Source organism: Selaginella moellendorffii, unplaced genomic scaffold (assembly GCF_000143415.4).
Source record: "Selaginella moellendorffii unplaced genomic scaffold, v1.0 SELMOscaffold_88, whole genome shotgun sequence".
NCBI lineage: Eukaryota > Viridiplantae > Streptophyta > Lycopodiopsida > Selaginellales > Selaginellaceae > Selaginella > Selaginella moellendorffii.
Genome location: NW_003314349.1, coordinates 212,736 through 229,179, shown reverse-complemented (window position 1 = coordinate 229,179; position 16,444 = coordinate 212,736). Strand labels below are relative to the sequence as shown.

General features: G+C 37.8%; 1 long non-coding RNA gene and 1 pseudogene across 1 annotated transcript; one reads left to right on the top strand and one right to left on the bottom strand.

The window, feature by feature from the left end:
* Positions 1–193: 193 nt before the first annotated feature.
* LOC9636865 lies at positions 194–5,126 on the top strand (annotated as a pseudogene).
* Positions 5,127–5,761: 635 nt separating this feature from the next.
* On the bottom strand, positions 5,762–6,030 carry LOC112341678. The gene is made up of 2 exons (XR_002990640.1): positions 5,967–6,030; positions 5,762–5,919 (listed from the first exon to the last, which is right to left on the bottom strand). It is a non-coding gene; the product is annotated as an uncharacterized LOC112341678 (long non-coding RNA).
* Positions 6,031–16,444: the final 10,414 nt, after the last annotated feature.

The following is a 16,444-nucleotide window of genomic DNA, read 5'->3' as shown; positions in this document are numbered from 1 at the left end:
TAAGTTCTTCCATATCACATCTCAAATATCTCTAAGGGTCAACAAAAGACAAGGGCTTCATAATCAAGCCCACTTAGGTAGTGGGTCCCTTAGAATTTGTCAAGCTTGACAAAACATGTTGTTTCCTTGACTATATTTCTCCTAAATTGAATTGGAAAAATAGGACATAATCCACTAGGCACTTGTGAAGACGATGGGCAATCGAGATTTCAGTTCAAGGACTGATGAGGTGAAAGATTCCTCCTCCTCTGGTGAAGATGGCGCGATTCAAGCGGTGGGAGACACCAAGAAATCGAAGTGTCACAAGTGGAGACCCCAGAAACGCGAGGATCCTCTCGTCACCTGCGATCCATCTCGTTGGGCTTTATTATTTGGCAAGAAGCTGACTGCCAGCGACGTGAATAGCCTGCACAGATTGCTCATCCCGGTCAAGTACGAGTCAATGCTCCTGAATGAAAAGGTTCTCATAGAGGGATTTCAAGTTTAACTTTGTTGGTTAACTAGGGAAATCATGCCACATGTTAAGATTTTTGTTGGTTAACTAGGGGAATCATACCATATATTGAGATTAACATTTGGTAAGCCTCAATTGCACATGTCACACCATATGTTAAAATTGACATTTGGTAGGTCTAGTTTGCCTCCAAGTAGGTTCGACCCGAGGGGTAGGGTATCAAGAAAAAACAAACCTCTTAGGAAAGTTACAACTCTTGACTTCCATTCATGAGGAAGCTTACGAGGAAGTTTAGTCCAGTTTACCTTCGAATGGACTCGACTTGAGGAGTAGGGTGTCAAGAGGGCAAGCCTCTTGGGAGAGCTACAACTCTTGACTTTCGTTTATGAGGAAGTTTACAAGGAAGCATGGTGGATCATAAACAACCAAAAAGAACAACTTAAAAAACAATCTATGAGGGTTCAAATATACAAAGAAAAGCCCATGAATAAGAGTGCACCTTTCTTTTTCAATCAATATTGAGATTGATATTTAGACTTATCACACTACATGTTGAGATTCAAGTCTAGTTTACCCCAACGTGAGTTTGACTCGCGGTGTCAAGAGAGTGGGGCTCTCGAAAGAGCTATGACTCTCAACTTCCGTTCACGAGAAAGCCTATAAGGAAGCATGGTAGTTGTAAATAATTAAAGAAAACGACTTGAGAGATAATGTTCAAATATAAAAAGGAAGTGCCTATGAATAAAAATGCACTTTTTTTCCAATTAGTTAAAAGTCTTAGGATATAACATCCTTAATTTTGAATAGTTGTAGCGCACGTGGTTTTGACCCTTTATCCTATGGTGATTTACCATAGGATAACACCACGAAGCGGAACCTAAACCCTCTTTGTGCCACGTGACAGATGCCATGTGTCACATGCCACGTGTCCATAGGAACCCGAGGTTCAGGGCCTTGGGCCACTGAACGAAGGAACGGTGCCAAACTCCCAAGCATGATGCCATGGAGTGACGAAACCGTACCACGGAGCAACTCCCAAGCATAAAGCCCAAGGAGCAAATGGAGCCAAACGGAGTCTGGCGCTATTTCGGCATACCAGTGGTCTAACGTGAAGATATGGGTACTCCACCAACTAGCATGGAATGGAACTTAGGCTTAGACCCAAGCCGGACGCAGAACAAGGACAGGCACGCAAGCGGGAGCTAGACTATGCCTCAGGTTGGTCGGCCATGCCCGACCTACCCACTATCCCTACTATACATTTGGAACCCCTTACAGCCCCCCCCCCCCTTTGAGGAACACATGCTTTGAGGTTTCACCCCAAGCCTCCCTTAGTATCATGAGTTAGTCTCTGGGACAAGCTTGAAACTTATTAAATATGGAATGTCCCTAAATTGCGAATTTGGACATGGGACGAACACCATTGTGTTCAGGACGATCTCTACATTCCGTAAATATGCCAAATGAGCAAATCTGGATACTTTCCATAAATAGCATTTTGGACCGAAATGAGACTAATGCTAAGGGCATGATAGCGAGGGTGTTTGGCAGACACGGTAAGCTATCATCTAGCGATATTGAGGGACCAAGCTCAATATCGCGGGGGTTTCTAACTCTAGCAAGTGCCAGCCAACATCATGAGTTTCTCATCACCGTGTCAAGTCTGCTTGAGTAAATGACAACTTAGGATTTCCTTCCTTAGTGCCCTTCCGGTCTAAGTGCACATGTGATGACCAGTTTCTCAACTAGCTTAGGCAGAGACTAATAACGGGTCCAACAATACTGACCTTCTGCCATCGTGGGGTAGGGTATCAAGAAAACAAACCTCTTAGGAAAGTTACAACTCTTGACTTCTATTCATGAGGAAGCTTACAAGGAAGTTTGGTCCAGTTTACCTTCGAATGGACTCGACTTGAGGAGTAGGGTGTCAAGAGGGCAAGCCTCTTGGGAGAGCTACAACTCTTGACTTTCGTTTATGAGGAAGTTTACAAAGAAGCATGGTGGATTATAAACAACCAAAGAGAACGACTTAAAAAACAATCTATAAGGGTTCAAATATACAAAGAAAAGCCCATGAATAAGAGTGCACCTTTCTTTTTCAATCAATATTGAGATTGATATTTAGACTTATCACACTACATGTTGAGATTCAAGTCTAGTTTACCCCAATGTGAGTTTGACCCGAGGTGTCAAGAGAGTGGGGCTCTTGAAAGAGCTATGACTCTCAACTTCCGTTCACGAGAAAGCCTATAAGGAAGCATGGTAGTTGTAAATAACTAAAGAAAACGACTTGAGAGACAATGTTCAAATATAAAAAGGAAGTGCTTATAAATAAAAATGCACTTTTTTTCCAATTAGTTAAAAATCTTAGGATATAACATCCTTAATTTTGAATAGTACCTTCAAATATCTACAAGATCAACAAAAGACTAAGACTTCATAATCAAGCCCACTCAGGTGACAAATCCCTTAGAATTTGTTAAGCTTGACAACCAAACTATACAAATACTACGGGTAGTGAGATCTTGCTACCACAAAATTCACTACAAATTATAAGTAGTGAACATATCAGGAGAGTGCTCACCAATAAGACAATGAAGTGCTTTGCTTCAAAGTTGGCTTCCAAGATCAGCAACATAACTCCCAGCATCGAGGAGGATTGGCAGCCAAACTTCAAGCCCAATCCTTTCAAGTTCTTCAGCCCCTCTGACGATGAGCAAAAGTGTGTTTGGCTCAGATCCCAGATCATTGGCTCCCAGCTCCAAATCTCCACACCATTCGGCAGCAGGCTTCTCACTTATGCCGATTACACTGCCTCTGGCCGCTGCTTGTTCTATATTGAAAACTTCCTCATCAAGCACGTCATGCCGTCCTACGGTGAGTGAAGCCGTGAATTCTCTTCTGCACATCTGGACCCGCTGCATTCTGTTTCAGGGAACACGCATGCCGAGGACAGCTACGTTGGAGAGAAGACCACCCGGATGGTGAAACTGGCCACGAGTTATGTCAAGGAGTCCCTGGGAGGAACCGAGGATGATGCTCTCTTTTTCTGCGGCTCTGGAACCACTGCAGCTGTGAAAAAGCTCCACGAACTTTTGGGCTTGTCTGTGCCGCCCCAAATAAGAGAGTCAGCCGTGGCAGCGATCGATGACAGGAAGAGATGGCTGGTGTTCATAGGCCCATACGAACATCATTCCAACATTCTTCCCTGGAGCCAAAGTCTTGCCGAGGTTGGACTTTTTCGTTTCTTTCAATCTGTCAGCTGTTTAAACCACAGGTTATTCAAGTTCCAATGACCGAGGATGGATTGATTGACATGAAGTACCTCGAAGAGGAGCTACAAAATCCCAAGCACGCAGATCGTCCAAAGCTGGGTTCCTTCTCCGCTTGCAGTAATGTCACGGGAGTTTTAGTGGACACTAGAGCCATCGCTCGCCTTCTACACAAACATGGAGCATTAGCATGTTTTGATTTCGCAAGCTGGTAAGACGAGATCTTTTACCAAGGACGAAAATAAGCTAATCTGATCAACAGCGGTCCATACGTGAAGATCGACATGCGATCGCGAAAAGCTGATGGATATGATGCTGTGATGCTGAGTCCACACAAGTATGTCGGAGGGCCAGGAACACCGGGCCTGCTTTGCATGAACAAAAAGCTTTACAAGCTCAAGGATCACGCACCGTCGACAACAGGCGGAGGAGTGGTAGACTTCGTCAACTACAACAAAGAGGTCAGTTCCCTTTCCAGTGAAAGAAAAAAGTAAACCAACACTAAACAAACTCATACCAGGACACGCTCTACCTGGAGGACATTGAAAGCCGAGAAGACGCTGGAACACCTTCCATACTCCAGCGGATAAAAGCCGGGATTGTCTTCACTGTCCAAGAAGAAATGGGATACCGTCTCATCGAGTCGAGAGAGCACAACTTCATCACCACCGCGTTGAAACGGTTGTCCAAGAACCGAAAGATAGTGGTGCTCGGGAACACGCAAGTGAAACGAGCAGCAATCGTCTCGTTCCTCGTCCGGACCACTGATTCCAACGGTGGAATCCAGCAAACCGTGCTGCAAGGCCGGTTTGTAGCCAAGCTCCTCAACGATTTGTTTGGGATCCAGTCGAGAGGAGGGTGCTCGTGTGCTGGTCCTTACGGCCACTCGCTTCTCAAAGTCAGTGATGAGCTCTCCCTGAAATTTCGAGCAGCAATTCAAGAGGTTGAGAAGCAAAACAATAGAAGTTTTCACCAAGGAGGTTTTTCTAACGAGGAAAGAACTTTTTTTTCTCTCACAGGGATATAGCGGTGTCAAACCTGGATGGACGCGCTTGAACTTCGCATACTTCCTCTCCATGGAAGAGTTCCATTTCTTGCTGTGCGCCATAGAGTTCGTGGCGGACTATGGCCAGCGCTTTCTCCCCCTCTACGAATTCGAGTGGCAGACTGGGAACTGGAAATACGAGGAGAAGAACAGCATCAACACCACCGCCAAGGCAACATTACACAAGGAATGGACCAAACTCCCGCTGCTCCAGCAGCACAAAGATTACCTGGGTACCGCTATGGCGATTGTCAAGCAACTGGCTCACGATCCAGGCCAGGGCAGCACGGCGCCCGCCGGCATTGATCCCGAGCTCGTTACCTTTCGATTCTAGGGTTCTATGTACTAGTATATTCGTTTTGCATCAATTCAAACAAAAGTTTGTGTGTACTTTACGCAACCCATCTCCAAAGTCAACGAGTCCTTCAGTGACTTCGCAAGACTCTCTAAAGATTGATCACGTGTTTGAGACCAAGATTCTTGCATTGTCGTTCATCACAGGTAGATTGTGAGGTGAGAAGGATCCAATGGGAATCTCCAGACAAACACGAGGTAAATTTTCTTAATGATCTGAACATGAAGATATTGATAGGGGCAGTGGGAATCCCATTCATGGGTGTCACTAATTACATGACTAAGGCATTTGGCTGACTCAAAAGATAATTACGAAGCAATCAAATTGCTTACAAAGGCATTTCTTACAAAAGCATATTGTGTTCCAGTTCTCAATTTGCATTTGAACTCGCCCCACCCAAAAGTTAGGTGAAGGTTGAAGACAATTTGGGTGACACATAAAGTTTTTATAAAATTATGATTACTAATGCATCAGACTGCCAGAAGATCATTTACAAATACGACAAGTGAAACATGAATGACAAGCTCACGAATCCATACTTTTAATTTTAAGCATTTGTTTTCTTAGAGGTATTAATTTTAGTTTTCCCATCTATGAGCTGAGTGAGTTTGATGATAGTAATAAAAATTGCTCAATAAACCAAAATCATGCTTAACAGGATTATAAAGTTCAACCATTTAGATCTTGAGAGATCTACTTGATACTGTTTAAGAATTGTTGTTCCTGATAGCTTTCCTTCAGAAATATCATTATTATCAAACTCAAGCCCTTGAAAATCATTTTCATAAAGACCCTATTATAATTTTTTTAGTTTCAAGAAAATAAATAGTATTTGTTTACCTGAAGTAAATATGTTTGAAATGCTATATAATGCATTGGATATTTCCAAAAGCCTTTTGGCAATTCAAGACTGACTCTGAGACTGAGTTCGAGATTAACTCTAATACTGACTCCGAGACCGAATTCAAGACCAAGTCCAAGACCAAGTTCGAGATTGAGTTTGACATTCAAGATTAGGTCTAAGATTGAGTTTGAGACGGAGTCCAAAACTAAGTCTAAATACTAATACAAATCATAGGGTGAAAGCCCAAAGCATGTGTCTCTTGTGGGGGGGGCTTCAAAAGTACAGTAGGAATAGTGAGGCTTAGGAACTAATCTTAAAGAAACTCTTTAATGGTGCTTTCAAATTGACTTAAAGTTAAGTTTGGGGGTTAAGGGCTTTAGACATTGAGTTAGGTGGTGCCAAAAAAGCCACTTGAAAAGTGCTTAAGAGCAATTTTCACTTCCAGAAGGGAAATAAACTATAGTGCTTCCGACTCATGTAGAGTGGTGCCCCATTTGAGTACCTTGTGACTCATTGGTCCTCACTCCTTCCCAGAGGCTTGGGCCTTCCCTTCAAGATGGAAGTGGGGGAGTAAGTGTACTTATATTGAGCTGTTAGGCTATGGTGTTTCCCCCTAGTGTCCCAAAGCAAGTAATGCACCCAAGGCTTGGGATTTAGAGAGTTTCATAATCAAATTTTGTTATACCAAAAGATGTTAGGAATTTAGAGATTTGGTGTGCTTGGCTGTTTGTACTTGCAGGGAGCATAACTGAACTTTAAGTTCAGTTTAACCTAAAGAGGGGGATTGAGAGAAAATTTGAGAATCCATGGATGGATGATTAATGCTTTGTTGCTCATGTAGTGAGTTGTTTAAACCAAGTAGGAGTTGGTACAATAAGCAAGAACCTTGGTAAAGAAACTTAATTAAGGCTAAAGTAGTGGTGGTCAAATACACGAAGTAAGCTGGTGAATTAGAAAGGAAAAATTTGTGGCTTACAACCACTTCCTTAAATCTGTACTCTGGACTTTCTGGCTAGTAAATATCAAATTTATTAGAATTTAAAAAATTTAAATTCAGAATTAAATTTGAAATAAGATTCTATATAAAGTCATATAACCGTTTGAAAGAAAAGAAAACCATTAATAAACTTGTTGCATATAAAAGAAAGATTTGGATTTTCTTTAGAATACATTCCTAAGGGATTTATCTGTAAGCAACCAAAGGGAACAACTCGAAAGACAACCCATGGGGTTCAAATATAAAGGGAAAGGGCCTATGAACAAGAGTGCACCCCCTTTTCCAATCGATTAAGGGTCTTAGGATATTTGGGGTTAAGCGTCCTTAGGTTTAAATAGTACTAGGCTGGGTGACCTCCCGGGAAGTCCAAATTCAGGAGCTTATATTATCATAACATAGTTTTTAGAATTTATAAATTTATGGGTTTTAATATTGGTAATTTAACTTAGAGTTCAAATTCAGGAGCTTACATTATCATAGCATAGTTTCTAAAATTTATAAATTTATGGGTTTTAATATTGGTAATTTAACTTAGAGTTATAATTCAAGGGCTAGAAGCTATAATAATCATCCCATTGCGCAATACAACTAAACCATACAAGAAAAATAAAGAAAGGATAGTGAAAATAATAATTATGAGTTGAAGATAAATACAATGACAAATGGTGTAATAAATTGGGTGAAAAGGAATGTTCTCCTACTTGTTTTAGAAAATTGCAATTCTATGACTTTCAAGAAATGCTTTATATATTTTCTGGCTTGTGGTGGAAATAATGGCGATGATCAATATGATAGTATATATACTTTTGCAACACACTGCAATATCATGCACTCGAAAAACTACCATGAAATATTTTTTGAGATGGTAAAGATAGAAATGGAGACACACGAGTATTATAGGCAATATTGTAAAAAGAACACTTACAAGTATATCAAATGAAAATTTAATTTTTTTATTAATTATATAAATTATAATAAATTTATATTATCAATAGAGAATAAACATTAATATTCTTGAAAAATCTAATTAACTCCAAAAGTCTTTTACAACTAACAATAGTAATACTTTCTTGATGTATATAAATATCCACTTTATGATCCTGGTGTAAGATGTGAATAAAAATGTAGTACATATACTTGTAAGAAGCATATGCCTTCCCATGTTCCTCGGGTTTCGTAAAGTCTAGACATATGCAAGAAAGAAGATTTTGAATGACAATTGTATACTCTCTACTTTCTGTTTTTATAGTGTATTCCTTTACTAGTGTAATGATGAGAAAATCTCACACTTAAGCATTTGAGCTAGGCTTACTTTCCCCTATTTCTGCTTAGAGATGGTATTAATAAATTTAACTACTTTACTTTTTCTTGCAAGTTTCCTGTGCATCTTTATCTCTGTGAGAATAGTGTTAAGTCTATCACTCATGTATCCAACTTTCCTCCTCTCAAAATTGAAATTAGGTTTTTCAAGCTTTTCAATCTCATCCAAGGTGAGGGTGACCCCATTAGCAACTAGCCATTCTTTAAGTACTATATCAAGTTTTGTCACTATAGTGTCTTCAAGCTGTTTCATATGGTTAGCATCAAGGTTGCAGTAATACAACTAGCACTATCTTGAAAATTTTACTTGTTTGTGTTTGCCATAGAAACATGGGGCTAGAACAAAAAAAGATTTGTCACTACGGATCTAGGCTTGGCATTTTTCTCTTGGAAGCATCCCCATACACCTTATATTAAATTTTGCTGGCATGTGGTGATTTGCCTATTATTTTTATTCCATGCTACAGTAAGTGATTTCAACATATTATGATGCACTCTCTTTATCAACCATTGAAGGTGGCATTGTCCAAGGGCAATGTCTTGAAGCAGAATGCTACTCAAGATCAGGCCTATAGGAGTTTTTCACTCCAAGGTTCATGCCAACATCTTCACTAGCAAAGGAAAAGTGATGCTTTAAGCAAATGATCTTTATGTTACCAATAGAAACCTAGAGAGTGTACTTTATAGATATCCATGGATCACTTCCTCTACTAAAGTTGCCATTGTTCGTGCTAGTGGAGTCACTTTCTTTTTCATTCAATTGTGTAACATCTCAACTGAAGATTCTATTCCTATGTATCTTCCTCAAATGCCAAAGCTTTTGAAGATTGCTTTATAGCATATATCAAATTTGATAGATATACTTTATATAAACTCATCTTCCCTTTCCTTGCCTTAGTGGAATGCTAGGTCCAATGTTTACTCTCTAAGAGATTCATATTTGGGGTGTATTGAAATCCTCAAGTAATGAAAAAGACAATATTAAAAGAGAATAAAAAAAAAAATCAACATGAAGAGAGTGATGTCTCTATTAGAACATCTTAACTTCCCACCACCCCAACCACGACTCAAATTTGGGTAGACAACTTGTATTCGTATGGCCATCTTCACACCACCACATTCAAATTTCATTTACTTTTGCCTCATGCTCTTCTTTAGAAAGTGCAACCTGCCATTGTTTACAAAACTTTTTAAACACTAATTGGAAATCTTGTTAAACATGGCGGGATTTGATATAATCTTCAACTTAATAAGATGGCAATGTTAGTTTAGACTTTGAGCCCAATGGAACTCACAAGTCCTCTCACGACCCTCTAGGGGCTGACCATTCCCAAAAACTACACTATTCCAATTAGCCCTAGTTTTATTTATCATGAAACTGTAGGTTTATCAATTTGCTTTAATACAATGTTAGAGAGGGACTTCTAAAATATTTTCTAGGCCATTTATTCTTGTACTTTAAACTTTATTGTTGCAATTGTCAAGTTAGAATGTAGCCTATGAAAAAAGTAATGCTTAAAAACCATTTTAAAATAGTGAGAAAAAAATAACTACCTCAGATCATATATATGAGCTCCTATGGTTGTCCAACCCAATATCCGCTTCATATAGTCAAAATGTACTCATGCATTAGCAAGGTCATTTGACCCAGACATATCCATTCAGAAGATAAAATTTACATAAGAAGTGGGGCCCATAATAAACATTTTAAAGATGAAAGGGCACTCTTACTCATTAATAATTTGATCTGGAAATAAACTCCTATGGATAAACTCATAGAGGTAGGTTTGTTTTAGTTTAAGATAGAGTCAATTTTTTACTGTAGCTTCCCCTTTCTAGATTCACATATCTAAGATTTTATCCTAAATAAAACAAAATATAAGAGAGATATTATTGAAAAGTATTTTTCTACCTCCTGAGACTAGTTGTAGGTTGCACATATCATAATAACTCCCATAAGCTAACCTTATTCAATTGAGTCTTCTTGTAACCTAGATCGAGTAGGGTGTTGGTGATAAAATTTTTAAGCATTGTCTATTGAACATGTTTCAGAATTGCAGATGAGTTTCTCATAGTCTTTCTCTACACAACATTTTTGAAACGGTTGACTGAACTCCTTTATATCCCTTCATGCATTGAATATGCATATGTGCTAATATGTACTACAACTTTATTAACCTCTCCATCCTGTAAAAGAAAGTAATAATAACCTTGCAAATGGTATGACATAATGGAGCATTCTTGCAAAACTAGCACATGAATCCTACACCAATGGTGTCACCAAATGGGAGGATTAATTGTAAATCCTTCAAAAAATGTGGAATTTTTCCGTGCTCTCAATTGCATACTAATCTAAATAACCACCATAATGAACCATAGACATTGTGCCTTCGAAATGCTAAAAGTGTGTAATCTTGATTTTGCACTAGTTATGGATGTTTTGCTTGGTCTCCATCCCTTTTTCTTTTGAGCTGATAAGAGGTGGTAGTTCAAAGAAGATGTTGCTATTGTATATGGATGGGAGCTTGTTTATGGGCCTATATAAAAATGAACACACATCGATAGAGTGGTAGGAAAACTAAAAAGAGTTGCAAACAGCTTTACATAATAGTGAAGTCAAAGTTGACTGATTTGTGGCTAGCACTAGACTAGAACTATAATAGGAGGAAATGATAATGAATGACTCTTGCTTCTTTGGCATGATCGTAACTTCACACTTTGATTGGAAATCTAAAAACTTGAATCTTTTTAGATTTGAAACGTTCCAAATCCCAATACTATCCACCTCCACCCACACTTGAAAGAAGAAATTTGACTACACTAGTGTTATTGCGAATCACAGCCTCTAATGATATAGAACTAAGAAAAAGATTGAAACATCAGCAAAGAAAACTTTCTGAAATAAGAGTTTGGGAGAAAGAAAGGGGTGGGTGATCTTGGTAATGCAAAAGAAAGCTTTCCATTTAGTTTCTTTCCGGTTTTGGAAGTTTGAACTTTTATGATAAGATTATGTTGTTATACAATATTAAAAGTCTACATTATTTTACAATCTTTACATCGGATTCAAAAACATGCTCAAAGGTATCATAAAGAGTATTTAGAGTTGGAACAAAAAGAAATGTCACCTCAACCATTATGTGAAAAGTAAGAAAGTTTTTATTCCACGATCTACCATTGATTAATGATGTTATAATAAGGTTTATTTGAAGTATAAAGGACTATGTTAGACAATATTAAAAGTTTGTATACATTGAATTCAAAAACATGCTCAAAGTTATTATATAGACTAGCTTTTGGCAAAATGGAAAGAAATATCACCTCAAGCATACATCATAATATGAAAGATAGGAATGATTTTATTCTAGAATCTACCATTGATTAACTGTTACAAAATAAATTATACAGTAGAAATGTCTTAGTCTTTTGTCATGGGAGTGGACACGTGGAGCACTTGGACTAAATGCAAAGGCTAAGTGGCATAAATATCATTCACAAGGATAGCATGCCCTAAGTTGAGAATAAGACTTATGGAGGTTGTAAGTGAAACTCTTCCAAATAGTCAAAAGTGTGTTTAAGTGACTAAAGTAGAATGGAAAATTTAGTCATTTACACATCCTTTATCTATATTTATACTAAGAAAAACTCTAGGGATTCTTGAAGATCTAGATTGTTAGTCTTGAAAATAGAAGTCTTGAATTATAACAATGTTAGAACCACTTGTATTATAATTATATATAATAATATCTATATATATGCTAAAATACTTTTTTGAAAATATAAGATTCTCCACTTTACTCATAATGAACTAAACTTTTGAAGAAACTATGACTCTCATGACTTTCACATTACATTATAGAGTGGTCTAAATATCCCATATTCAACACTCACTGATATAGTGTTCATCAATGGAATATTGTTCTTCACCATGAAATTATAATAACTATGTGTCTTTAATTTTTTTTTGATTTTTTTGTACATCCATACATGCACACCTTTCAAACCTACTTTTAAGCATTTGCGATAATGCTCAAGAAAATTTACCAAACCCATGCAACTATTTAGCTTGTTTAAATAGAAATAGCATATGGGATACCATAGATAATATTATCTACATCAAGCACTCATATCATATTTGGAGCAAAATCTTAAAGAAAATATTGGCATCACTCTTGGAGCATTGAATGCAATCCAACTCTTTTAGCAACGTCATAAGAAGGGAATTTTTACACTTGAGGTCATAAATAGAAAAGCCTCACAACAATTGTTATATGGAAGGAAATACCCTTCAGAATGAAAGGAAGATTATTACGTAATGGTGAAAGTGGATTATTGGTTGAGCTTGGGGATGGAGGTGGAGAGTCATATGCGATGCCTTTGGGACTAAAAGTAAGCTTTTTCCAAACTATTTCAACAAACAAAAAGAAATAACTCTCCAGTAATAAGATTTCTTTGATGATTATATTTTTTGGTACTAATTAATATACTACATTTCAATCTCGAGAATGAGGTTTTATTGTAACACAGCAATATATTAAATCCTAATTTTTAGTCTCAATAATAGGACTATATATTAATTGTGACTTACTGTTAAAGACAAGTGGCTATTGTGAGACACAAATCCCTAAGCCCCAAAGTGGAGCCAAAAGGGTGCCACGTGGTAGTGGCTGAAGTGGAAGCCAAATGAGCATAACATGTTTGGATTAAAAACTCCAACTTGAAGAATCAAGAGTGAGAGTGGAACTCCTAACAGAGTGCTCAAAGAATGAGCACGAAGCGAGCAATAAAAAAGTCTCTAGAAAAGAGACACAAAAGGACCAACACATAACATATGGTGGAGTTTGAGATGGAGTCTGAGAGGGACCTGAGATGGACTCCAAGGTCAAGGCCGAGACCGAGACTAAGATTGAGACCAAGACCGGGACCAAGACTGAAACCGAGGCCAAGGCCGGGACCGAGATTGAGACCGAGTTCGAGTCCAAGCCTAAGCACAAGCCCAAGTCCGAGCTTGAGCTCAAGTCCGAGTCCGAGTTCGAGTCCGAGCCCGAGTCCGAGTCTAAGTCCGAGTCCGAGGGTGAAAGCCCAAAGTATTCATCTCCCAGACCTTAGGGGGTTTGGTGAGCTCCAAAAGTATAGTAAGGGGAAGACTTTAGTGGAGCCAGTTTGGCTAGGAAAGGTTAATGTGATAAAGAAATCTAGTGGGTGATGATATAACCACTGAGGAATCCAAAGCTAAAATGAATATGGATAGACAAGTGGGATAGTTTGGTGAAGTGTTCAAGAGCCGACTCTAGCTCCCTCGGGAAATCAAATGGTCAATGCTCCAATCCAAGTGTGAGTGGCACTACTTACTTGGATACCTGGCATGGCTCATTGGAACCTCACCTTAGCCACATAGCTAGGGCACCTAAAGGTGGAAGGTGGGGAGAGTACCTACAAGGTTCACGTAAAGCCATGATGTATCAAAATGTCATCCCAAAGCCCCAGACTGTGGAGAAGGAGGAAAATTTAGTTGCTTACAGCTATAGGGTTTTAGAAGCTAAAAATTAGCACATAATTAATATATAGCCTTATTTTATATAGTTGATCTACTATATATATTAATGGTAAATGTATGCAGACACACAAATATGCATTTTTGTAAAATTACCTTTTATTGTCAAAAATATATATAGATTTGACTCTTTGATTCATCCACATCATGTATACTACACACTTGCAAAAAGATTAGAAAAAAAACAAAGATACTATATATTATGCTCATAGAAATAGGTTTTATGAGGTGGATTTGTTAGTGCTTTCTTTGTAAAACCCTAAAAAATGAATAAGTAAATTAGTGTTCTGAATTATTTATATTTTTCTGGTCAATTGTTGAAATGTCAAAATGTACAATAGAAATTTTATATTCGTGCAAACTTCAATATTTCCATTTTTATTTGGGCCCAAAAAAGCTCTTTATAACCAAAACATTCTAAATACAAAATGTAACAATTATATGGATTTGGATGAACTTCTAATTCTAGAAACTAGTAAATTAGTATTTTATTGTATAGGTCGCATTAGAAATTAGAAGTTTTCTCCATAAATAGATTCAAAGAATAGAAATTTCTCCAAACCATTCACAATTAAATTCATGAATCTTAAAAGAATTTTTCTGATATGAAATTTCCTTGTAAAACTTATGGTTGACTATATTGATTAATATTGACATAAGATAAACTAAGCTCAATTCGTAAGCTTAACTCAATTTTAGACCATCCCCTGCCTTAGTATGAGTTTGTAGAGTTGGTTTTCTTTTCCTTTCGCACTTACCTCTTTATTATAGTTGACAAAGTTTACTACTCCTCCACTTGTTGTTGACAATGTGTGATCCTTGAGCTTGTAAAGCTTTTTGTTTATGCAAAGCACACTAAACTTTCCTAGCCCTTCAACATACTTGTGTGGACTCAACATTACAAGGGTCGCATGTCAATCTTAATGTAGACTATTGTTGATCAAATTCAACAAGTAAGCTTCTTTTATTCTGATCTCATCTTACTAGCTTGCAAAATCAAAGCATGCTAATGCTTCGTGTTTGTGTAGAATGCAAGAGTCCACTGAAACTCCTGTTACACACTACAAGCAAAAAAAGGTATGTGCGCTTGAGGTACTTCATATCAATCAATCCATAATTAGTCAGAATAACTTCTAGTTTAAATAGTTGACAGATTAAAAGAAACCTCAATAAGACTTTGCCTTAGGGAAGAATGTTGGAGTGATGTTTATTATGAACATTAGCCATCTTTTCTTATTATTGATTGCTACCATGGTTGAGTTTCTCATTTGGGGTGGTACATACAAGCCTAAATGTTCATGGAGTTTTTTCACAGCTCTATGTAAGCTCCTGCATTTGGACTTCCCAGGAGGTCACCCAGCCTAGTATTATTCAAACCCAAAGAATTATCCCAAGACCCTTAACTGATTAAAAAAGAGGGTGCACTTTTATTTATGGGCCCTTTCGCTCTATATTTAAACCCCTATGGATTGTCTCTCGAGTCGTTCCTTTTGGTTGCTTACAATCCACTATAGTGTGCACTCTTGTTCATGGGCTTTTTCCCTCTATATTTGAACCCCTATGGATCGTCTCTCGAAACGTTTTCTTTGGTTGCTTACAATCCACCACGTTTCCCTACAAATTCACGCCCTCATGAACGAAAGCTAAGAGCTACAACTCTCACAAGAGCCTTGCTCTCTTGACACCCTACCCCTCAAGTCAAGCTTAGCCGAGAGCAAACTAAACTTACCAAATATCAATCAATATATGGTGTGATTCCCTTAGCAAACCAATAAAGTTGAACCCAAGACTTTTTTGATACCAAATGTAAGCTCCTAAATTTGGACTTCCTGGCCCAATATTATTCAAACCTAAAGATATTTAACCCCAATTATCCTAAAATTTTTAACCGATTGAAAAAGGGGATGCACTTTTGTTTATGGGCCCTTTCCTTCTATATTTGAACCTCTATAATTCATCTTTCGAGTTATTCCCTTTGGTTATTTACACTCTAATATTGTCCAAACTAGAAACAGTTGAAATGGCACTAAGGCAAAGAGAGGAGATCCATTAGGATATTCTTTTGTGATTTGGGTGCCAAAATCTTCACTACAAAACAAAGTGTAAATAAAGATTTACAATCAGGTTTTAGGGATTTAGAAAGGAGGATGACTCCAAAAAGGGTTAGACTAGGCCTCACCCCTTTCCAAAAGCATTTAAAATGTTTAATAATGTTCTTGTAAAACTTAGAATAGAGAGTGTTTTCCAAAGAGATATCACAACCAGTGAATAATAACATAATGGCTATAAGCTTATGTATGAGCTAGCTAATGGCAACACAATGGCCTTGGGATAGTAATCTTGATTCTAAAAGTGTTCTTAAGGAATCATATCTTCGAAGTGTTCTCTTGAAAGGATTGAAAGAGATTGAGGGAGAATTCTAGAATAGGAAAGAGAGGCTCATAGTCTGCTGGCAGTAACATAGTGGCTTTAAGCATATTTGAGTAGCAAGAGGGTGTTTTTAAGCTCTTTCCTACAAGTGTGTATGATAGTGAAAAAATTAGATGCAATATTCGTTCTATGCAATGCAATAAAGAATTAGCACTCCTAGCTTGATTAGTTGGTTT